Source organism: Pyxicephalus adspersus, chromosome 2 (genome assembly GCF_032062135.1).
Source record: "Pyxicephalus adspersus chromosome 2, UCB_Pads_2.0, whole genome shotgun sequence".
In the NCBI taxonomy this organism is placed as follows: Eukaryota; Metazoa; Chordata; class Amphibia; order Anura; family Pyxicephalidae; genus Pyxicephalus; species Pyxicephalus adspersus.
In genome coordinates, this window is record NC_092859.1 from 13,353,290 (window position 1) to 13,377,880 (window position 24,591).

The following is a 24,591-nucleotide window of genomic DNA, read 5'->3' on the forward strand; positions in this document are numbered from 1 at the left end:
GTGTTTCCCTTTTATTTTCCTTTTTATCTATTATCAAGGTTTAGAGCAGGTTCACACCTGCCTCTGATTTCCCACAGCTCCCCATGGCTGGCACTTTGCCAGGCGCCTAAAGCAGACCTAAGCTAAATTTTTAACCCACATAAAAAGGTAGAGAACCATTTTATATAAGGTAAAGAGTACCTTCTTTTTTGGGCGAAGCTGTTTAAAAACTTTTCTTTTGAAAAAGAAAAGGGGTAAAGCCCCCCCACAGAATGGAAATGCAGAGCCTCCCAGGATACATACATCATGGATCCCAGGAGGCTTCTGACTGCACCTTCTGAGCATGCCTGTTACCGGGCATGCCTGTCACCGGGCACGCAGACACACGCAGTGAGATTGGCATGCTTTTTTTTTCCCCATCTACGTCACCCGATCATGTGCCTGCACAGTGTAATATCAGTGCAAGCTCTGGACCTGAACCAGGGAACCTCCAGAGGAATCAACCGAGTGAGTTTTTTTTTTTCAGTTTACTTCTGCTTTACACACTTGCATAACAGCACTTATTCAAAAAGAACCGGCATCTGCACATGTGACAGCTGGCAGCAGTGAGTGGTACTAGTACCTCTCTGTGTGGCCCCTATTCATTCTCCATGAGTCACCGCAGGGAGACACTACATGTAGCCCCCAGTGTGTACCAGTGTGATATTAGCCTTATTCTGTTATGGCAGGAAGTATGTGTATTGTGTAGCAGATGACTTGGTCATGCTACTGCAAATGTATTCAGTTTTGTTTTATTTTCTTTTTGTTTGTCCACTTTATGTGTTTCTTTTTAACAATTTTGTTAATATTTATTGACAATTTGAGTATGTCAACTGTGAATTTTCTTGTTACATTTGTTACTTAAACCCAATAAAGATTTAGGTGTGCAAAAAATATAAAGGCCAACCACATGTTTTTCTGTTTTAAATAAAACGGAGAAGGGTTACACCAGAAGTGTTACAACTTCTTTTATTTTTAGGTATGATGTGAAAAATCAAGTGGATGGACAAATTAAGAGATGTTCCAAAGAGTCAATGAAGCAAAATCAAGTTTTTTAGAATTAATGTTGAGGAGAATATTGCATGTCATGTCTTTTTGAAAGAAAGACTTGTGATGATAACATTGCAGAATGGAGAAAGTTGAAGAAAGGGACAGGGAGAAGGAGAACATTGCGGATGAGGGACATACGGGAAATTGTAGGCAACTATTATGTCAGACAAAACGAAGACAAAAAAGAAGGTGATGTTGAAAGTTTTTAGATTTGCAGTTTATAAAAGACCCAAAGCAGTCATGATATTAGTAGAAGTAATGGAGAGGAAATGAAGGTAAACTTCTCAGTGGGGTCAGAAAAAAAATGCTATCAGTTTGTCCATAGGACTTGTCTATTCTAACCATAAAAACATGTTTTGGCTGGAGATGAGTGTTAAAAAAATCTACTGGTTCTTACATATTAAAATACAATTGTAAAATGTCCTTCAACTCTGCATCTACACATAATTTTCATGTATGTTTTCACTGAAAGTTACAGTCACATGTGCATAAACTATCTTGAATTGCCCAGTTTATGACAAGCATACTTTAAATTGGCATGAAAGGGTATGAATTTTTTATTATGTAAAAGAAAACTGTAAAATATCAATGTAAGTTAATGCATCTTCAACTGGTCTAACACATTTGTGCATTATAGTTACCATAGAGTACTTTCTGCTACTAGAGGAACATTATTGTTACTTAAGAGCTATGTCATTTAGGAGACCACCATAGTAAACTTGGTACATGAACTCAATAGCAACAATGAGATTTCATTTCCATTGGATTTTCCCACTTTTCATGGGATTGGGAAAAGTGGATTTACATGTTTTTTCTAAAAATTACTCTAGGCATAAGTGAATAATGGTCTACAATCACCACTATTGGAGAGATTGAGCAAGAATCTTATATATGTATGCCTTCCTCACAAGAAGTTGGAAGAACCAAAAGATCACCCAGGTAAGGTTGTCTCAAAGTCACAGGTCAAGTTTAGACTTTGCATTCTTCATTTTCATTTTCCAGTTAAGGTTGGTAAGTTCATTGAAAAACCTTATTGTGTCCTGAATAACACCTTGATGGAAAAGTGTTAACCTCACATGCATCCGGTACAACAGATGACAATAACATCTTCTTAGTGTCGATTTAAAGCTAGCTTAACCTGAACTGAGATCAATATGAGGTTTGATATACGTTTACTTCAACCTTTGCACAACAGAGTGTTTACCATAATTTTTTTGTAATCAATGGAAATCACAAGATTTTTACTTGATCTATTTCTCAGTTAATAAACATATGCCTGTGTACATGTGCTCAAAATTTTAATCAAACAGAAATGTAGGGAAAAATCTCAGACTTGTACCATTAAATACTTGTATGATTGAGGGAAAACTTCTGACCTGACCAATCAAAAATCTTTGACACTACACTTTATATCCAGTATTTTTGGTTAATCAGTCTTGTAAATAAAAAGTTTATTTTGGACTGCTTAATCTATTGGGAAAACCTTTAAGGCACATTTGCTAATCTATACCTTCTGTGTATTTTTAAGGGCTTTCAATGCAAACAATTTAGTTTGGCTTCGACTGAGGCCAAAAGTTTACCTCTGCCAAATTTTGCTTGAACTACGAGGGGGTGCTGAGAAGTTCCTGGCTTTGCCCCCTTCCAGATGAAATAGAAAAATGAGTGTGGGGGCATATGACAGCCTAATATCTTAGTATGTAACTGTGCGAATATCAGGTCTTTGCAATTCTTAAAACTCTTTTTTCTTTTAGTGAGAAGCTGTGATAGCAGAGGCACAAGCAAGTTTCACGTTGTTGGAGTTACGGGCCGTCATGACGTTTTTGTTTCTCCAGGGAAAGTCAACAAAGGACATTCACACTGAGATGTCACAAACACTGGGGGAAAAGTGTCCTTCCTACAGCACTGTCAAAACCCGGATATCTTGTTTCAAGACTGGCCATTTCACTTTTGAAGATGAGCCCCACAGTGGGCACCCCCAACCTCAACTGACCCGGCAACCTGCAATGCTGTCCATCAGCTAGTTATTCAGGACCAGCAAATACCCGCAAAAAGATACCCCAGATACTTGACATCTCATAGGAGCGTGTTAGGTTTGTTATCACCTCCACCCTTTCAGAACAGTATTCAGAAGAACGAGTTGAAGCATCCAAAGCCGTTTTGGCCCATTTTGAAGCTGCACAGTACTTTTTGGCTAGGTTAGTGACTGGAGATGAAACCTGGCTCCACATCTATGATCCTGAAACTAAAGAACAGTCAAAGGAATGGCGCCACAGCGGGTCCTCGCGACCGAAGATATTCCATACCCAGAAATCGGCGTCATAGTCAGTCATGGACACAATCACAGTGAACTACCTACCTCAGGGCTCTAGTATCACCGGACAGTATTATGCTAACCTCCTGGACCAGCTGAAGGAGGCAATTAAGACGAAACACCATGGAAAGTTGACCAAAGGGATCCTTTTTTTGCAGGACAATGCACCTGTGCACACGTCCAACTTTGTAGCTGCCAAATTGAACACCCTGGGTTTCCAATTGGTCCACCATCCCCCCTCCTCACCTGACCTGGCCCCTTCGGACTATTATCTCTTCCGGAATTTGGAGAAACACCTGAATGGGTAACGTTTTGAGGACATTTCTGGCGTCAAAGATGCTGCTGAGAGCTGGTTTGCGGCCCAACCAAATTACTTTTATTTGAAAAGTCTAAAAAAGCTGCAACTGCGCTGTACCAAGTGCATCAGTCTTAGGGGGAAAAATGTTGAATAAATGTGTTACTTCATAACTCTGGCTCTCTTCTTTCTGGGCAAAGCCAGGAACTTCTGAGCACCCCCTCGTAAACAAAGGCATATTCAAGCAACACTACATGAAAAAGATAGATGTACTGTAGATGGTTTTACAAACATGCACATTTCCATTTTGCAAATGTACACATTTGGTTTATGGTGAAAGGACCACTTGGGTATTGAAAATTTTAGAAGAAAACAACACAAAATGGTTGGGAAAATCTTTCTTGTTTAAACAAACACCCTTGAGAACCAACCACACAGAAGAAAACTAGGCCATACCAGGAACTACCAGGAGGCATAATTTTAAATGCATCCCCAAATGTAAATTTATCCTTCATAGCACCATGATTTTTTTCTAGGGTGTGCCAATTAAAAGGTAAATGTAGAGACAGGTGTAACATTTTTAAAAATTAGATGTCATTCACAAATCACAACTTTAAGGCTGTTCTGGAGTGATTGTTAAACAACTCCTCACAAGTCTGCCCTCTTCCTCAGATCGCCACCCTCAACAATCTGTCATTGTTCATGTGATGTTCTAGCTGGGTTCATGTTGTGAAGAGGAGATATTTTGTCACAACCCCAATATCAAGACCTATGTGAAGACAGAAGTTAGTTGCTTGAGAGTAAATAAATATTCTGAAATAAGACCACAGACAATGAGGTTGTTGTTATTCTTAGCGAGAATCAGATACCTTTTTTTATAATTGCACCATTAGAGTTAAGGGCAGCTGCTCGTGCCAGTCTTTTCCTGTGGTGACAGAGGAGGAGTATGCATCAACCTCTGCAAAAAACAAGACAGAAACTGTGGCTCGTAAATACCTCACATCCTGCCACGAACCTTTGTCAGGGGAAAACCCAGTGCCCCCACATGAATTTAAGGGGTTTATATATTAGTAAATTATAGGGTGTTAAGTAGCATACAGGAAATGAAAAACCTAAAATCTCAATCTAAAATGTACCTATAAACAGATAAGATGCTGAGTGACAATGACCAGCCCAAGCAAACAGATCATGGCCTGCAAAGATCCCGTACACCCGACTTTCTTGTCTTGTTGACAATGTGGTTGGTGTACGAATAAACAATAAAAACCTTTAGGCTCATGTGGATGGGTGTTATTTTCTAGAGTGGTGTTAGCCACTCAAATGCAAATGCATAGTTTTGAATTGCAAACATGATGTTTGATAAGAAAAGGCTGCACTTGACCTTCTTTCCTTGCAGGTCAATGCACCCCAAAAGGGCAGGTCGACTCAAAAAATAAAACAGATAATCACAACACAAAGCAGGTCAAACACAGCCTTTAAACTGCTGTATGTACGGACCAGGTCAAGTTTACATGATTTTGCTGGCCTGTATTTGAGCATTCCACATGTATGTCAAACACAGGAAAACAGTGCTAATCAAAATGAGCCTTTACATTTATAATCTTTCCCCACTCTGTATGTCTTCAAAACTGTTTGCAGTTGTAGGTTAATTCAACGTATCATTGCATACTGACTAATCCTGTAACCATATCTCCAACTCATCTACCACTATAAAATCAGAATCAAAACTTGCCCTGTAGGTGTTGTTCCAATTTGGGGAATAGGTAGACTGAAGAAACTGAAGGACGGGTTTGGAGCAAAGAGTGAGTGGTCAATCAATGTGAATTATATTTGATGAAAATGTCTCATGTTCCTACTATGTTTCAAAGGGGGTCAGGGCATTCTGAATCCCTCCATAACGGATTCTCCAATGCTAGTCCATCTTCTCCAGTCTTGGAGAACTTTTTTTGAAATTGTATTTTTATTTAACAAATATAAAAATATGTGTAAAAAAAGAAATAAGAATAGAATAATGGGGGATACAAACAAGAATACATGGGTTCTTACTAAAATCAATACAATAGCAACTTAACTGAGCGGAAGTATAGTCTTGGAGAATATTAAATCAGGCCCCATTTTTCCACCTCATCTATTTAACTATTAATATAGTATCACAATCAAAACTCTTTTCATGTAGGTGTTGTTCCAATGTGGGGAATAAGTAAAAGATACTAAAAGCCACATTTGGGGTATAGGATGAGTGGTCAATCAAAGTGAAAAATTTTAGTAGCAATCGAAAGCTGAGGTCTTTGTGGCAGATGACAATGTGGATATTTATTTTTCAACTGGACTCTACACTTAAGTCTCTAAGTGGCTTATAAAAACACAAAAGTTCATCAATACAAATCTAACTTTTCATGCCTACTTCTAAAACTACATTACACCTAAACCTAGGGTTTCAGGAGAAGAGCATTCTGAATCCTTCTATACATAGGCTCCTTCATGTAAAGTAATAAATGCACTACCACCACAAAGTTCAAAGGCACCAAAGTCAGAGTAAGTAAATAGGGAGCATGGACATCAATCTGGCTGTGTATATCCAGACAGACTGATTTTCAGGTGAAGTGCAACGCAGCTGTGGTGGTTCAGATACATGATGAATGTGTGATAGGTTTTGTATGTACAGATTAGGACAGGACAAGGGGGTCAGTGACCCCTGGGCTCTCTGAAAAGGCCAACAAATTATTCAGTGTGTCCACATCTGAAGCTCTGTTTTCAATCAGATTGAAGTCAAACTGTGTTAACAAGATTAAAATCCCCTTCAAAAAATAAACATGAAGAATAATTCATGTTGTTGCTTCTAAAACAGGAAATGTCTACAATCAGGTCATTTTGTGAAATTTCTAATTGTGCAACCAATGTCAGGTACAAAAAAATGTACATCTGACTATACAGTGTACAATCTCTGCACAAATGCCTTAAGTTTTAGCAAAACTACTGCATGTAATGTGAGGGCATACCTAAGGATATGTTTAAATTTGCTCCAGAACATGCTCCCATGCAGCTCTTACCAGCTGGCACCTTGCCAGCCTCTTGGTTGGCCACACTGCTCTACCAGCATTTGCACATTTTACAGTGGGCAAAGCCGAATAGTGAACTGTTCAATGTTTCCCATCTTGATTTTGAATTGGCTGTCATGTATGAGTGGTTACATGTAGTGTCTCACCTGAGGAAGGAGTTCAGGGATGTGCAGAAGCAATAACTGCACCACAACCTCACCGTCAGTACTCTTACCTTTTTATCAAAACATGGTTATTAGAAGATTTCAATGTTATTTGGTTACCTTAAAATGTACCTAAATGTTAGATCAGGTATTTATTACTTTCAACAGAGACCATACTACTTCCCTGACAATGCCTTTCTCTGCTTTTCTCTCCTGGAGATTGGAGCCAACTTTCCAGCATTTGCTTTCGGCACCAAGTGGGCTGCTCAGAGATGACACAATTATGACATTCTGGGTAGTTCTTGGCATTGTTCACAAATTTCAGGCACAGATCAGTCTCTTCTGCAACCTCTCACCTTGTTACAGTGTTTCAGTCTGATTACTAGAGGAGAGGAGACTGAGGAAATGGACTTCCTACCCCCAACAGATTGATGTAATATTGTCTACTGGAGTAGAGACAGTTATTGCTTTTTTTGCAACTTCATAACATAACAAGGAAGCAGCTGATAAAGGACTTTTATGGCATAAGACGTTCATTGATTGTCTGATATTATTTATTCCAAACTTTATATTTAAAAAAAGATTGAGATACAGTTTTGAGATAACATGTTAAAATCTTTTATGAGACTTTAATAGGATTTGATATATTTTTATATGACATCCTAAAGTGAAAAGAATAGATACCTTTAAATTCAAAATATTGGGCTAAAGGGATTCTGCAATAGAAATTTCTACAACATAACTCAGAAAGGTTCAGAAGGTGGTTGAAGGCGCCATAAAGGCTAAATCCGTCCTTGTAGATACAACTGTCTCCATTCTTGTATGAAGTACCCTGGATTGTTTAGTCCAATGTCTGCTTTTATAATCACTTGTGCCATTAAGTCGTTTCTTGACCTTAGCAAGAATGGCTTGCGCGAGGCGAGAGGAGATAGAAGAGATCTGACGAATGTGTCAGCTCAGCAATGTTCAGAAAAAAGTTGCCAAATGTCTCTTGTTAATAGTAAAGTCCTTTATGTTCATTAATTTATGTTTTTCTTCTATTTTTATTACCCAAATAAGTACATCAGCTGGGTAAATACCCTTATATAGGACTACTAATTCTAGATACAAAGAGGCACAATGAAATATTTAAAAACATATACTTGTATTAGTTATAAATAAAACTAACATAATCCAAATTTATTTTCAATATATAATATATTTTAACATGTAAGATATAAACGTTTGATATTTTGTATACATTTCCAATATCCAGTATAGATATCTAAATCTGTCTGCATATTTGCTTTCATGCTTACCCATTCATTAGCAATCAGAGAGTAGCAGCAAATAGCAGTAAAAATTAACCTTCCCTACAAAAAAAACACAGAGTTGACTTTATCACAGCACTGCTGATCTTTTATTGTCCAATCAATGGGGTTAGGAGGGGAGTTGACTTGGTAAGCCATTTTTATTTTGCCTATCGTCACAGGGATAACCTACTCATAGATAAGTGAATACCATTCATTGTCCTGTATTTTTATAGCACCAATATGAATAGTATTATTAAACAATATTTATATAGCGCCAACATATTATGCAGCGCTGTACATTAAATAGTGGTTTCAAATGACCGACATTTACAGACAGCGACACAAGAAGAGGTGGGGATCCTGCCCAGAAGAGCTTACAATCTAGGAGGTGGGGAAAATACCACACACTAGGAAGGGGGATAAGGAATGATGGGTAAGTAGTGAGGGTTTAAGGGACAAAAGAAGACAGGTAGGTAAGTTTGAAAAGATAGGCCTTTAAATGAATAGAAGGTAGGAGTGAGCCATGGAAGACCACCAACAAATTAAGCAGCAATTTCCATCCATAGTCATGTCACTAAAGCTATGTACACACTTCCAATTATTATCATTGGAAAACGAATGACGAACGATCCTGCACGATATCTACGAACGATCGTATAGCACCGATCCTGCACATAGAGATAACGACACGATCGTTCGTAGATATTGTACACACAATAGATACGATCGTTTGAGCGATAGAGGAATTATGTGCACGACAGGAAAGTGAACGAACATTCGTTCATTACGCATGCTCAGATCATGGACGATCAACGAACGACCGTACACACGAACGATGTTCAACGATCGTCGTCCAATCCGATCCGCCGGTCCGGTCGTTCGTTTCCAACTACTTTCCTCGTTCGTCGGCGTCGTTGGTTACTTTTTTACGAACGATTTTTTGCCCAATCGATCGTTCGTCGTTCGTTTTGAACGATAAAAATTGGAAGTGTGTACGCACCTTTACTGTCCTTCTAAGGGGCTTACGATCTAATGGCCCTACTATAATGCCATTAACACAGTAAAAAGACAATTACTAGAGGCAGAAAATCATCTTAACTGCATGTATTTGGAATATGGTAGAAAACCCACAGAAATACAGGGAGAACATGCAAACTCCATGCAGATAGTGGCGTGGCTGAGATTTGAACCTGGGACCTAGTGCTGCAAAGACAATAGTGCTGAGCAATCTGTGCAATCATGTCACCCTACTATCAACATGTCTTTTAAAAAGGAAAAGACAGCTATAATCATAAGGTAGGATGCTATTATATATAGTGGGGTAGAATCCTAGGATATGGACTTTTATTTGTATTTATTTTTTGTGAGATGGCTACGTTGAAACATTGAGGTTGCAGTGCAGTTATCACTTCCTCATACCAGTGAATTGTTGCCTTGGGAAGACGCTACAAATTTCTTCTACCTGTGGGAGCCCCATAGAGAATGAACAGGGGAACAATGAGGGGTAAAGTACTGCTGCCTGTGGCCTGCTATCAAATCTCCAGATGCTGGTTCTTTAAGAACCAGCACTGTGGTGTAAGTGACTAAACCTAGCCTCAGTCCAAAGTAATAATCAAACAAACTGATCCTCAAAGCAGGTAGCCAGAAAGAAGTGAAATCCAATGAATAAAAAAGGCAGGTCAGGGAGCATCAGGATGGCGAGAAAAGACTTAGATGAAGCTAGATGTCCTCTAGCCGGGAAACAAGGGGAGCTTTCTAACTTGCTGCTGCTTCTTATGACTGTGAGAGCTTATAGCATATAGTGTAATCAAAGTCACTAATTTTAGTATAGGAGAAGAACCTGTACAATGCTGCAAAGTAGAAGGAAAAGTTCAACTTTTACACCTAGAAAAAAGTACAAATTTCCCACCCACTTTCTCCTGATCCTAGCATTAAAATGTCCTCAGTCTACTCCTGACACTCCTCCCCGATGAATTGGTTTGATGTATTGCTGCCACTGCTAAGTCTAGCAGGATGTGATCCTAAAAATTGGCAGATATAAAGAGCTCTTTGGAGCATAAAAATATTGTCTAACATCAAAAACTTCCTGGCTAAGGGACCATTTCAGATTCTAATGATAAAGTTCAGCATTCTAATCTATTTGTAAACACTAACAGAGCGTGTTTGTAATGAACGACCTATTAACCCAATTCAGTGGACAGCTTTACAAATAATAAGGAAACAGAAAGGACACACGATTAAAAAATCATGAGAAAGAATTTAGGCATGTCGGTAGAAGTTGTGGACAGTTTGCCTTGGGCTCTGGGATTTGGGGCCAGATTCTGGACTTTGATGAATAAACGGAAACATATGCGCTCACTAAAAAAAAAAGAGGAGAATAATAACAAAGCAAGATTAAACTGAAAACATAAACAATCATCGTAATTAATAAAACCACAGATTATCATCCAAACAAGCCAAATCCTACTTATCTCATGTTGCCTACTTGAAATACTTTTTTGTTAGTTTTGTCTGTGTTATTTTGATGATTATGTATTTTTCAAATGATAGTTTGGGCTAAAGAACAAACCTTCCCGAAATTCATTCTAGGTTTTGGAGTTGAGAGGGGCATTGGCAGTCTTGTGAACGAGATGTGAACTATCACCACTTCAAACAATGGCTACCCTGCAGCATGTTAAAGGTAAATGGGTCATATTTTTAATGTGATCAGCTCCTCATAATACCAGTGGCCAATGTTCTTCGGGAAATGTACTAAATCTACAAAAGTCAGAGTAAAATCTACCACCACCATAAGCTGTGAATAAATATAGGCAACAGCAATGCCATGGGCTTTAGTTTTCTCTTCTAATTACATAAAACAATACATGGGTTCACCCTGATCCCTCTCTTTACTTTAATATTATTTCTATTTTTACTCCTGTGACTGATTTAATCCTGCTGTGAATATAAATGCACAAAAGCAAAAGTAAGACAATTCTGAAACCCCTATGCTGCTGACCCACTTATTGCACAGTTGGTCAATGTGTATGGTAATGCAAAATATCAAATACATATTTAGTACTTATCTCCAATATGTGCACATTTACCCATGTTTTATCCCTTTAATAGGCTTCAGTCTTCTAGAAATATACTATGCCCCTAACCTACTGTTTGAGCTGACAACACAGTGCTGACATCCTGACAAGCGTTCGTCAGCGTTGTCTTGCCTATCCCCTCTACTCTTCTCTTTCTCATTCGATATACATCATTGTTTTTTTAGCAGCCATACAGTGCTGTCTTGTTTCTCAAAGTTTATTCACATACCAGGTGTAGGGAAATAGCTCTTGGGAAATGTAGTTCTGGGGAGGGTGTGTGAATAAGTCAATAAGATCTACTTGCTTTGTAAGAATTTTACAAGCCTAATGAAGATGAAGGGAGTAATAAAAGCTGTTTTGGGTGGGTAAAAGTAGGTAATGCTTGGACATACACTTTAACATCAGCTTACATAGCAGACACTTTGACTCCAAACTTAGCTTTTATGTGTATATATTAGAATAGCAAGAGAGGCATTAATCTGGCCTGCAAAACAATTATACAGCTTTGCCATTTGCTAAGTGGTAAGGTTACATTCCTACACACACAAAAAATGGAATCTATGATTGTTACTTCTGAATATTCAATTAACAGCTAATGCACAGCTTTTACAAGCTGATCCTGCAGCGGCCCCCTGACCTACTGCTATGGGGTCACACGCTGTTTGTCCCAAAGGACACATAGAACCTGTGCATTGGGTCGGTATTTACTACTGACACTACAGGAGGTCTGCAGGCTGTGTGATTCAATATAAAGGAAACCCAGTTTCTCTTTTATATATTGGGAAGAGCAGCGGATACAACTTGTTATGTGACATATATTTAGTGTGTATGTTGTCTATACTGCTGAATCCACAGGGTCTCCATATGGGGAAAGATTTATAGGATGGTTTTGGAATAAAATAATTTTTTTTTTTTTTTTTTTTTTTTGCAATGATGCTATACCTGTGAGGACTGCAGCTGGTGGAGAAAAAAAATGCCACCTAGGTCAGGTCAATGTAATAAATGCCTCTGCATCAAGGATTGGTCTCTCATCATTGGTATCAATGGATGAATGAACCTTCATTATTATTGTAGGTGGGAAAAATGAAGCCCCATTGATGGTTTTAGATGAAGGAACAAAGTTTAATCAATGGAGATGGCTGGGAAGAATAGGGGCCCATCATTGATGTCATAAGAGCATTTGTATTCCCTACAGCTTATCCCTGGCAGGCTTTATGTGCCATAGGGATCTCTTTGCTGGAATGCTCCACATATAGTTTTACCTTCCCTTAGACATGTCCTTCTCATTGCAAAGACAAGTTTAAGCAAACAGTGAACCACTGAAATAGATTATATTATCAATAGACATAGATTTAACAGTAGATTGTGAATCTTTGACTTTCCACTGCTTGGACCTTCTAACTTTCATTACATTCACTAGAGGTCTTCATGTGAAGGTCAAAAGAAAAACAGTATTTTCATGAGGGTTGATCTCCTTGTACCCAGCAGCACTCACTGGTTCCACCTTTTAACCTTAATGATGCCGGCAGAAGTGTTGGCCTACCTGCCAACCTTACATGTGCATTCCTGAAGAATAAAGAGATGTTTTGGTTTGGTCCCATTTTCCGAAGTTTAACATTGATCTGAAAGAGTGAAAGAAGAAAATTAAAGATCATGTTTAAGGTCAAGATTAGTCGCAGGCACATAAAAGATGACACCAGGTTACATTTGACAACAGGTGCCCAGCAGGAATATCCTTCCAATAAACCCACATAGCAGTCTAAAAGATAAGCTATGTTCCAAAATGTATGCAAGTGTACACATATATCAAAGTGCATGCTCACATGGAAGAACATGATGGGAGATATTCTGTAGAACATCATCAGAAACTGAAAATTACACAAGAACACCCAGTTTACCTATGTAAATATATAAAGTGCTTACTTTTTCACACTTGCAAAAGTTAAAAACTCCACTACTTCATATTTACTTCCCTGCCCATGCATTAATAGAGCACTGGTAACAAACAACAAGAGAAGCATTCTTACCAGGTCATGTAGAGAGCTACACCATTTATATTCAGGGCATGCCGCAAGTGTATATATATCCCAGACATGATTTGTACTAATTCATCTATGGAATGGAAAAAAAATGGAACTTTGCCAAAATATGTTTTAAGGGATACATAAATGTAGGCCAGTTGTATAAAGTCTGTATTACAAATTAGGATTTCATTGTTGATTCACAGAACTATTCAAGCCGCTGAAACAACTGAACAGCCAGAGAATGATTCAGAAATATGCCGAATGGGAAGTTTTGGTTTTCTATGCAGAGGGTGAATAGAGAGGCCTGAGAATGTGACCCGGCATCCTCACATTTCAGATCACAAATCTGCCGGGATTTACACACATCACACAGGAAACAGAAATACTGAGTGTCCCCATTATCAGAGATTAATCACTGCGTGAGATTCATGCACTAGATGAAAACACCATGATACAGTCATACTTCACTTAAGGGAAATATGCCATGTTCTTTGTTATGCTAATGAATTTATCCTAAGCCAAAATTTGTGTTTTTTTCTTTTTGGATGGGGTAGACAGTGGTTAAAACCATTGGCATTTTTTTCTGCAGTCTGTGTCTCATCGTAGAGATTTCCTTTCTCATTGATTCAAAGCTGAATTCCAGTTCCCGGTATCATGCCCCCTCTCAATTCCATATCCCCATTCTAATATATATGTTATTATATATATAATAATTGCTAAAGTAAATTCTTAATTTCTGAGTAATTATCTTTCTTTTATGACGATTTATTTAACCACATCTTTACACTATAGTCTTTTTGCGTGTCTGTGAAAGGATGTGAACAGGCGTTGCATGCCTTTGTACCAGAACCTACATTACCAAATAAAAATGATGCGGTGGTAGTCACACCAAAACTATAGCAGCATTTCAAGGAAGAGGAATGGAGGTTCCTGGAAAGAGCACATTAGAATGAAAACCAAGCATGATATCATCCACACATGAGGCTGGCATTACATAACTCACTTCCAATAGATGATAGGGGTGGTCTGAGGACAGTGAGGCTTGGGAAGAGAGGGCTTGATGATTCATGTAGACCAGAAATTAGAAGGCAAATGAGACTCAATAATTTCAGCACTGGAAACTCTGTATATGTGATTAAAATATAGAGTTCATCTTTAAGGCATGTAGATAACCCATGTTTAAAAACTTAATATTTTCCATATGCAAAATTGTAGTAAGCAATTTACTGAAAACCAGGAATACCAAAGTGTTTTAGGTGCATTAAAAATCACACAAATAACATAATATTCTGAGATGAGTTAATTAAACATGTCTGTAATAGAATATGATAAAAAGTTTAAACTTAATCCCTGTACAGACATTGGATAGATGTCAGATTATTGTCACTGGAAACAATCTTTCCTGTTGAACAAATGAGCACTGGACACAGAGCGCTGTTCTTTGCTTTAGAGAGGGGAGGGGGGTGATGTTGGGGGACCGCTATACACAGTAGAGACTATAAATCTCTTACTGGTCAAAATGGTTCACAGGACAAATAAAGAGGATGAATTCTTCCAGAAGGAGCACATACAGCAATATCAACCTGAGAGCTCTAAAATCACCGTATATATTGCTATTTGTTAGCAAATGTTTTCAATCCTGGATGAGATTTATTCCAGGTTTACTGGATCACCCTGGTTCACTGATGATAGTGTATTTTCCCCAGCCTTGGAGAGCTTTGATAAATCAGGCCCAATCTATTGATATATTAGATCTTATTATGAACATGAACAAAGGCTGGAGGAGCTACGTAACATGGAATCTGTCCCTTCCACATCAGGATGGCACATATAGGAGGAGCTATGTTACATGGAGTCTGTTCATCCTAGCACAGGGTGACATAAACAAGAAGAGCTATGTTACATGGAGTCTGTCCTTCCTTGAACAGGGTGACATAGACAAGAAGAGTTATGATACATGGAGTCTGTCCATCCTAGCACAGGGTGACATAAACAAGAAGAGCTATGTTACATGGAGTCGCACAGGGTAACATATACAGGAAGAGCTATGTTACATGGAGTCTGTCCCTCCTAGCACAGGGTAACATATACAGGAAGAGCTATGTTACATGGAATCTGTCCTTCCTAGCACAGGGTGACATAGACAAGAAGAGCTATGTTACATGGAGTCTGTCCCACCTAGCACAGGGTGACATAGACAAGAAGAGCTATGTTACATGGAGTCTGTCCCACCTAGCACAGGGTGACATAGACAAGAAGAGCTATGTTACTTGGAGTCTGTCCTTCCTAGCACAGGGTGACACAGACAAGAGGAGCTATTACATGGAGTCTGTCCTTCCTAGCACAAGGTGACACATATAGAGGGTATTTGTTACATGCAGTCTGTTCCTACTAGCACAGGGTAACAGAGAAAGGAGGAGCTATGTTACATTTTTATTATTAATAATATTATTAAGCAGGATTTATATAGCGCCAACATATTACGCAGCGCTGTACATTAAATAGAGGTTGCAAAAAACATACGAATACAGATAGTGGCACAGGAGGAGTAGAGGACCCCGCCCCAAAGGGCTTACAATCTAGGAGGTGGGGGAAATGGAGTCTGTCCCTCCTAGCACAGGATGATATAGACAAGAGGAGCTATGTTACATGAAGTCAGTCCCTCCTAGCACAGGGTGATATAACAGGAGGAGCTATGTTACATGGAGTTAGTCCCTTCCAGCACAGGGTGACACAGACAAGAGGGAGAATGTGACTTGGAGTCTTTTCCTGTTACCAGAGGATGACAGAGACATAAACCTTCCAATTTTAGAAGTTAGGGTAGAGTAAATCATTTAGAGGTTAAATTAAGATTTAATGTAAAATAACATTTTTTAAAAGTTTATTGATATGTTTGTCATAGAGATGTAATGTAAATATCCACCCAAAAAGAGGAACAATTTAGGAGGACGACGGGATTTAGGCTTGAAAAAGAGGTCCCTTAAATTAGGGACAGATGGGAGGCATACAGGCAGGAAGAGCGATGTGACATGCAGTCTGTCCTTCCCTACATAAGGTGACATATGAAGGGTGTTCTAACATATTTTTATCCTGTCCTCAGTCTTCACTGTACTAGATTCAGAAGCAGGTGGTGACAACGTGATATCTGTCTGGTTGTCGTACGGTCCCTGGAGATCTTTTTAGAAGAGGTCACAGAGGACAGCAGGCTGCCGTCACGCAAATTATGACAATTCCCGACTGTGGCCTGGGAAAAAATCAAACTTGCAATGAAGGCCACTACAGGCTCATTGCAGACCTCACGTTGGGTGTCTATCAGCAATCTCAGGAGTGCTGCACAGGGTGAACAACACCTTGTGAGTCCATGAAATCTTTAAAGCTCCATATAAAGCCTTGCTTGAAATTTGTGTATTTGCAGAGTGCCTGGGATGGAGTACAGCTCTGTTCTTTATCACACTCCTGTCACTGATGGGATCTGGATGGACTCTACAAGGGTGGTGCTGTCTTTAGGGATGTGGATTATTTCTGGCTCGTGCAGACTAAAAGAGCTTTAGTAATGGTTGTGCTGCTTGTGTGGGGTTTGAAGGTGGTCTGGAAGGTAATGTAAAGCCGTACCTAACTTGATTTTACTTTACTGCAAGAACGATGGAGTGTTCCTGCTACGGCTTTATGCTGCACTTCTCAAAAGTAGTTGCAACCTTCAGTCCATCAATTAAAAAATCTTTTATAATCAATAATTATTGTTATTATTATCTTGTATTTAAATAGTGTTGACATATTACACAGCACTTTACAAAGTCCACAGTCATATCACTAGCTGTCCCCCAAAGGGGCTCACAATATAATGTCCCTATCATAGTCATATGTCAATAATACAGTCTAAGGTCAATTTGGGGGGGGGGGGGGGGGCAAATAACCTAACTGCATGTTTTTGGGGGTGTTGGTACAAGCAAATGTTTGGCTTGCACGGTGGCTCAGTGGCTTTGTAGCACTGGGGTCCAACTTTCGAATCTTAGTCAGGACACTATCTATATGGAGTTTGTAGCTTTTCCCTTTGTTGTTCCTACCACATTCCAAAAACATGCAGTTAGGGTCATTGGCTCCCTTTCAGAAATTGGCCTTAGATTGAGGTATTGACTTATGACTATGATGTGTGTTGTTTATCACTAGTGTGTTTTTGCACATTTGAATTGGGAGTGTTGGTACCTTCAGGGCCAGCTCTTATGTTCTTTGAGAGCTACCTGGCCTTAAGTTTGGTTGTGCCCCATTATTGTTTTAGGGGATCTCCCAACCCAGTGGGTTGGTCATGGCTAGCCCAAGAAGAAAAGAATCCCCTTGGCTTTGGCCAGGTAGGTCAAGATGACCCAGTGCCCAGTCCAAAGCATTATGCCCTGGGGGGAAGTCAAGGACATGAGGACCTTTAGCACCCTAGTGCATTTTTTTTGTGTTTTGCACACAAACACCAGGATTTTATTTATTGGAGCATGGTAGCGACATAATATTGTGAACCCCTTATAGGGACAGTAATTAGTATGACTATGGACTTGTAAAGTGCTACGAAAATTGAGAGTTTCTCCAGGACCGTGTCTGATGTCTATGAGTTGTCCGATGACTTCAGCAAATTTGAAGGGCACCAAATAAACTTGCTGCCTAAAAATGTTTTCTAAACATTATTCCTTCCAAAACAAGCGTAAATAGCAGACACTGGATTCAAGTTAGCAGTCAGGCAAGCACAATACAGCAATCTGTAAGATCAGCCAGGGAGGGAAAGTTGGGTTCATCTGCAGCATCCCTGCCATCCCAGGACACAGGAGAAATTGTTTCCCTGGTTCACAGACCATGCGTGTTTAATTAAGTGGATTAGGTGTGTGTGGGCCCAGTTTCCGGATGGGCTTTTGATTCAAAAGTTGTCACTTAACCCCTTGATTGGCGCAGGTCATGTTTGTAAGGTCATGGTGAATAAACTCCAAGGTTGTCCAAGCGTGGTAAAACCTGAACATTTGGCAGAGGCTGTAATAATCATTACCGGTATGCTGGCCAGGAACAAATGTAAAGTTAATGGGTTTTATTTGGAAGGAAAGACATTGTCAAAGTTTTTTTATTCTTGGATAAAGTAAAGCTACTTACAGATCCTAGATTATTGTCACTAGGGCCAAACGATCATGACTCTCTTGGGTAAAAATCTAGCATGTGTACAACATCCTTCAATTCTCCCTGGGGGATCAATGAACAATAAACGTGAGATGACTGCTGTACTTTCCTATAGAGGAGGACACAGTGGGGTGCCCTTCACTCATCCTTCCCTCTCTGAAGAATGCTGTCTGTATAGTGCTCATTTGTTCTCCTGTCAATGGAAGCGATCACAAAAGATTCTTTCCAGCAACAGAAATCTAATGTGCACAGGACTTATGGTTAAAGCAGAACTGGAGCAAAATTAGGACCATAAAAAAAAGCTTTTGGTGCAATAAATTTTCTTTCCACTAGATGTCCTCACTCTGATGGCCAGTATCATTAAATCCACTTCCTTTGAGTCCAGGACATTCTGCATCATTTTTCTTCCTATTTGCAGGCTTTCTATCATCACATGTACTGGTTGGATTTGTTCATTTCTTCACACTTTATGCCTTCCGTACTGGGGCTCCAAGAAGCTATTATCAGGGCAAGTCCCTGATAATCCTAATATATTATCAAGTCCCTACTATTAACTGATTACATGCTGCATATTGCAATGACAATTAAAATGAGGATAAGGAGAATGATAGTGGAGTGGTATATGTATAGAGCATGAAATTTATCTAAAATAGGATACTTGCCAACCTTAATTTTGTAGAGAAATTAGAATAAGAAATAAACAGAAACGTTTTTTTAGGCACATTTTTTATGTATATTTCATACAATTACAAAGTAGTGTAATAGTACAATGCTCAGTGTGCAAAACTATTACAACAGGACTATAGTTTTCATGATCTTATTGTTTGATTATTATAAATGTATTCTAGACATAGATTACCTACTTGCTTATTAACAGCAAAAGATGGCAAAACAGCTCAAGGCCAATGCAAAAATCTGTAGTAGCAGTTGATTTTTTTGGTTCCAAACAGCCTGAATAGCCGACGCGTTTCGGCCTTTGTGGGCTTCCTCAGGGGTAGCTGTGTACTTTTTTGCATGCGGTCTTGGTGTGTTTATATAGTGGGAAAATATCAGTCTAATTTAGCATGTAATTTCTCATATATAAATAATTGTAATATAATACAATGAAATAAACAATATATCCAACATAATCAGAAGAATTTTTTCATATACAGTCATACTTTCAATGAAAAAGAAATTATTTGTGATATTACCGTTGTTACACAAAAATGGAGGTAAAATCCACTCATAATACATACACGTTAGAAGTATCGAATATTATATATAATTATTGCTAATAATTCCATAAATTAAGTTTTAACCAAGTAAAAACCCTTTCTGTTTATTTCTAATTCTACATTTCAATGGCAACAACATTTTATGACTTTTATATCTACTGAGACTTGCTACAAGTGACAACACTATTCACTGCATTGCTCCATCATCCCCGCTGCAAAATGAGATGATCCATCCTCATATAGATGATATCAAACAAGAAGTATGTATTAAAATGAAATAATTATAATATTCTCCTACGCTCACATCATTCTGTAGAGCTATATCTAGTCTGACCCTGGAGTGCTCACTTCCATCAGACTGTTTACATGACATGTCAGGGTGATGGAGAGTAAAAGACGCGGCTCTGTGCCAGCCGGAGTGGGTGTGGGACAGATATACATCTGATGCGTAATTGTAAATGCTGGCAGGAAAGTCTTCCATCCCATATTTAATGATACCCATGGACTGAAAAAAAAGTTTCTTAGAGTAATTTTGTAAACATTTCTAAAACACTTTCATTGTTATAAAAAGAGTAAATGTTAAAGATGAACAATCCCAAACAGCTTAATAGATAATTGTAATAATATGTAAATCTGTCTAGACTCCTATGTAATTTACAAACCTCTGCCAGGCAGGAGGGGTGACAACATGTTACTTGTTAGAGATCAGGAAGACAATGGTGTCACCTTCCTGCCTGCAACCTGTGGATAGGATAATGACCACAGAGTTAAAAGTCATCATATTTGCTTACTCTGCATTTTCCTCCTGTCAGCATGATCCCTGTCTGCGTATCTGCATGCTGCAAGGTCTGGCTTGCCCCTTTATTCCAGTCTCTGTACTTCTGTGCAAGTAATGCCAGCAGGGTAATATTAAGTCAGAGACATGACTGTAATAAATGATGCTTTTGTATGTGACTAAAGTTCAATTAAACCAAATGTTAAAAGCAGATTTCTAATTTGGATTCAAATGTAAAGAGACAAATAAAAAAAAAAAAAAACATGCATCTCTCCACTGCGCCATTACCCGCCAGTCCATTAAGTGTCATTCAACCTACTTTTTGCAAGCCCAGGCCATCATGGATATAGCCATTGAGGGAGTGTCACCACATCAGCCTAGACTTGCATTACTAAGTTCTATTTTCTACACCACAAACGCTTTATTAGTATTATCATTATTATTAATATTATTATTATTTTTATTAATAAACAGTATTTATATAGCACTAACATGTTAGCACTAACATAATATACAGCGCTGTACATAAAATAGCTTCCCTCTTATGTTACAGAAGAGTTTTGCAGTCTATCAGATGAGTACAAAGGTAGAGCTGACAACGCTGGTTGGGATTTCAGTGCAGCAGAAACAAAGTTGGCAACTCCAAAAGGAAGTTAGGAGCATAATCAACTTTTGGTATTCTTTTGTATTTGCAGTGTCTTTAATGACAGAAAGCTAGGTGAAATGTGCATGCATTGCCGAGATGTGTTAAACAGACACACACACACATATATAAAATTTTGCATACTTGCAGAAATTATATCCTCTCAATGTTTCTATTAAAAAAAAAAAAAAGAGAACAGTACCATGTTTTAATTATATATATTTATTTTAAATGGCCTTTGCTAACAATGACAACAGATTCTCTTTAACTAGAAAGAACAATGTTGTTGAGTGCTACAACACCAATATTTAGAAACCCTAATATTTTCAATGGCAATAATACACATATATATTGTATATTTCTTTGGGTTTTTAACTGTCAGTAGCTCCAATTTACAATTTATTTTAGATGCTTTTGTGATGATTCAAAACACACTGGCTAATGCATTTGACTTGCAGCTGCCTTCTTTCTGACCCGCAGTTGACTTGCTTCAAGCAGGATTTCCCTTCACATAGATTTTAAACAGGAAGCAAGCATAATGGTGCAAACACAGGCCCTTTAGAATAAGATACAAAAAGAGCAATCAAAAATGTAAAGCTTTTATAAAGAAATAAAATGTTATAAATTCACAAATAAATAATAACTATATATTTTTATAATAATATAAAAGATAGTATTTTTGAATATTTTTGTCCTACAAAAACTACCAATTTTACCAAAATACTAATTTTGCTGGTGAGAAATTTTCACCAAAAACCATATTAAAGTTACATGTTATATTCCCCATTTACTCCAATGCATTATGACAAATTTTAGGAAAACCTGCAAACATTTTTTAGAAAAAACAAAACTCAAAATCAAAAATTGCACATCCTTACACCTTAAGAATATATATATATATTTTTTTATATATATATTTTTATTTTTTTTTTTTTTATTGTTTTGTTCCGTTATATTTAGGTATATATGACAGCTAAGCAGTGCTTTATTCCAGCAGTTTCCGGAGATGTGCACCACTCGCACTAGAAGAAGAGTCCATGGCTACACAAGGCCATTGATGCCTATAGAAGGCCTTTCTATATATTCCAGGGCTGGCCCGTCAGAGGTTAATTCTTTCTCCTTTCTCTGGTTTCATTCTGATTCTTTGTGATGTTTTAGAAGCTTTCAGTGTGGAGGAATGTTAGAGGGGGGAAACCCATGTTAGATAAAGGCGAATGACTCACTACCAATCTAAGATGAGAGGACGTTTCCATAGCTTCTTTAGAAAGCTTTTCATGACAGTTTACATATGAATACAGTCTACCCTTTCTTTGTCTGATTCCTCAATGCACTTTCCCTCCCCGATTCTGCTCTGTACTGTCTGGATTCTCCCACACTCCCATTGCTATATCTTTCCTATCTCTGTCTTCCTGCACCTCTTCCCACTATCAGTGTGTGAAGAAAAGGAAGCATCCTCCAGCAATCACGTCCCCGCCGAGGTGAAATCAGTTTACCAAACTGGTCGGTCATACAATTAATATAAAGCCAAAGATGATCATTTTAAATAAAGGGCTCATAAAGTTTGGCCATACTAGTTAAGGTAATAGGTTGACCTACAGTAGGGACAATGAGCATTCTTTAAGTGTCCTTTCTGTACTCATCTGCCATCCTGATCCACCACCCAAAAAATAGTGCACATGTAACCAACTGGGACTTTTAAAACTTTTTAAGACATAGTTATAGTAAGTGGCCAGATGCACTTCCACTGACTGCTGTTTTTTTGGAAGGACACATGAATAATATCAGAACTCGAGTGGTTTTATTTGAACAAGCAACAAGCATTTCTGATCAATGTTCAATGCTCATTTTTTTAATAGATATTTGTTGGAGTGAATGTTTTTGATTAATCTAATGTTTGCTAACGATTGTCCATGTTAAACCTGTCTATGACATTTACAAATCAATTAGTAAAAATGGGAAGGGCCAGACATTGACTTCTGGCTTAAGTCACTGCTTGCATAATCAAGTCTTTCTGATTTCCGTAGTTTTTAGGGCACGCAAGAAAAAAATGTATGGGCAGCACAGTGGCTCGGGTTAGCACTCCGGCTTTTGCAACGCTAGGTCCTAGGTTCGAGTCCCAGCCAGGACACTATCTGCGTGGAGTTTGCAGGTTCTCCCTGTGTCCCCCCATGCGTGGGTTTCCTCCCACATCCCAAAAATGTGCAGGTAAGGTAATTGGCTTCCCCTAAATTGATCTTAGACTATATTAATGACATATGCCTATAGTAGGGACATTAGATTGTGAGCTCCTTTGAGGGACAGTTAGTGACACGACTATGGACTTTGTACAGCGCTGCATAATATGATGGCGCTATATAAATACTGTGTAATAATAATGTACAGCCAGCTGATGAACTTGGGGTGGATTTTTCATTGCTATCTGTGCCTCTATAGCAGTGTTTCTGGACCTTTTTAACATGAAGAAAGCAGTTTTATAATGACTGTATTCCCAGTTTACAGTATATTCGTGTGGTGGTCAGTAGAAAGAATGTCTCCCTTACAGATAGCCAAAAAGATTGTCTTTTATACGGACCTGAGCAGCAAACATTGCTCAAGGAACTTCTAGAAACCTGGGGAGAAACCCCTGGTTCTGTAGAACCATAGAAGGTTTAGGTCTTGCTCAGTTCATCAAACAAACAGTATTATATGCATACAAAAATTCTAACATACCTTTCAGCGCGCTGCACAAATGACTGGCTGCAATGCATTCTGGGTAGGAATTAAGGTCAATCAGAGTTGATTTCTCCATTGTTGGCCAAATTCTCGGGGATTAACTCCATCCTTTCTCTTTCTATACACGCCTACGTGTTTGGTCTTTACATACATGTGTATTTTTAATGCTCTACAAGAAAAGGTATAGATAGATAGATAAAAAAAATCACTTGAATAAAATAGAGACAGAGACAAAAAGAAAGGGAAAAAAGGAGAAAGCAAAAGAATCTGAAGACCAGAGAAAGCAAAACCATTACTTAAAATAAACAGAAAAAAAAAGAAAATAAAAAACAAAGAAATAATGAAAATAAAAAGTATGACAGAAAAAAAAAAGAAAACTAAAAAAGATAATGTAGAAGTATAAACATCATGCAGTACTCTGAAATGAAGAACTTTTCTTGCTTCTCCTTTAATAGTTATTTTAATACCTGTAATATTATGGACCACCTTCTGAATTAGGAAATGTATGGGTCACACCTGGAACAAGTATGTAATCTATATATGGGCAGGGTAATCCGCATACTCATTCCAACTGAGGGATTTAGAAAAGGATGTTGGTCAATTGATCACTATTGAGAGTGGTAGATACTCTTTAAATAAAGATTGGCAATGAAAACATTTTTTGTGAAGATGAACATGTATTGGTTTAGCACTGAAGGATTGAATCACTGTGTCAAGTAATTTTTTTTGATAGCTTTTATGTTCATTTTTTGTTTTTTATTCAATCAAATTTTTTTTTCATACAATTAAATACCTATGCTACAAAAACACATAAAAAAGCAAACAAGTAG

At 38.2% G+C, this 24,591-nt stretch overlaps 2 long non-coding RNA genes across 2 annotated transcripts; one reads left to right on the top strand and one right to left on the bottom strand.

Annotated features, from left to right (window-relative positions):
* The first annotated feature begins 427 nt into the window (after positions 1-427).
* On the top strand, positions 428-13,866 carry LOC140324936 (uncharacterized). Its single transcript, XR_011919597.1, has 3 exons — positions 428-486; positions 10,758-10,848; positions 13,470-13,866. It is a non-coding gene; the product is annotated as an uncharacterized lncRNA (long non-coding RNA).
* Positions 13,867-21,251: 7,385 nt separating this feature from the next.
* LOC140324935 (uncharacterized) lies at positions 21,252-24,006 on the bottom strand. Its single transcript, XR_011919596.1, has 2 exons — positions 23,759-24,006; positions 21,252-21,605 (listed from the first exon to the last, which is right to left on the bottom strand). It is a non-coding gene; the product is annotated as an uncharacterized lncRNA (long non-coding RNA).
* Positions 24,007-24,591: the final 585 nt, after the last annotated feature.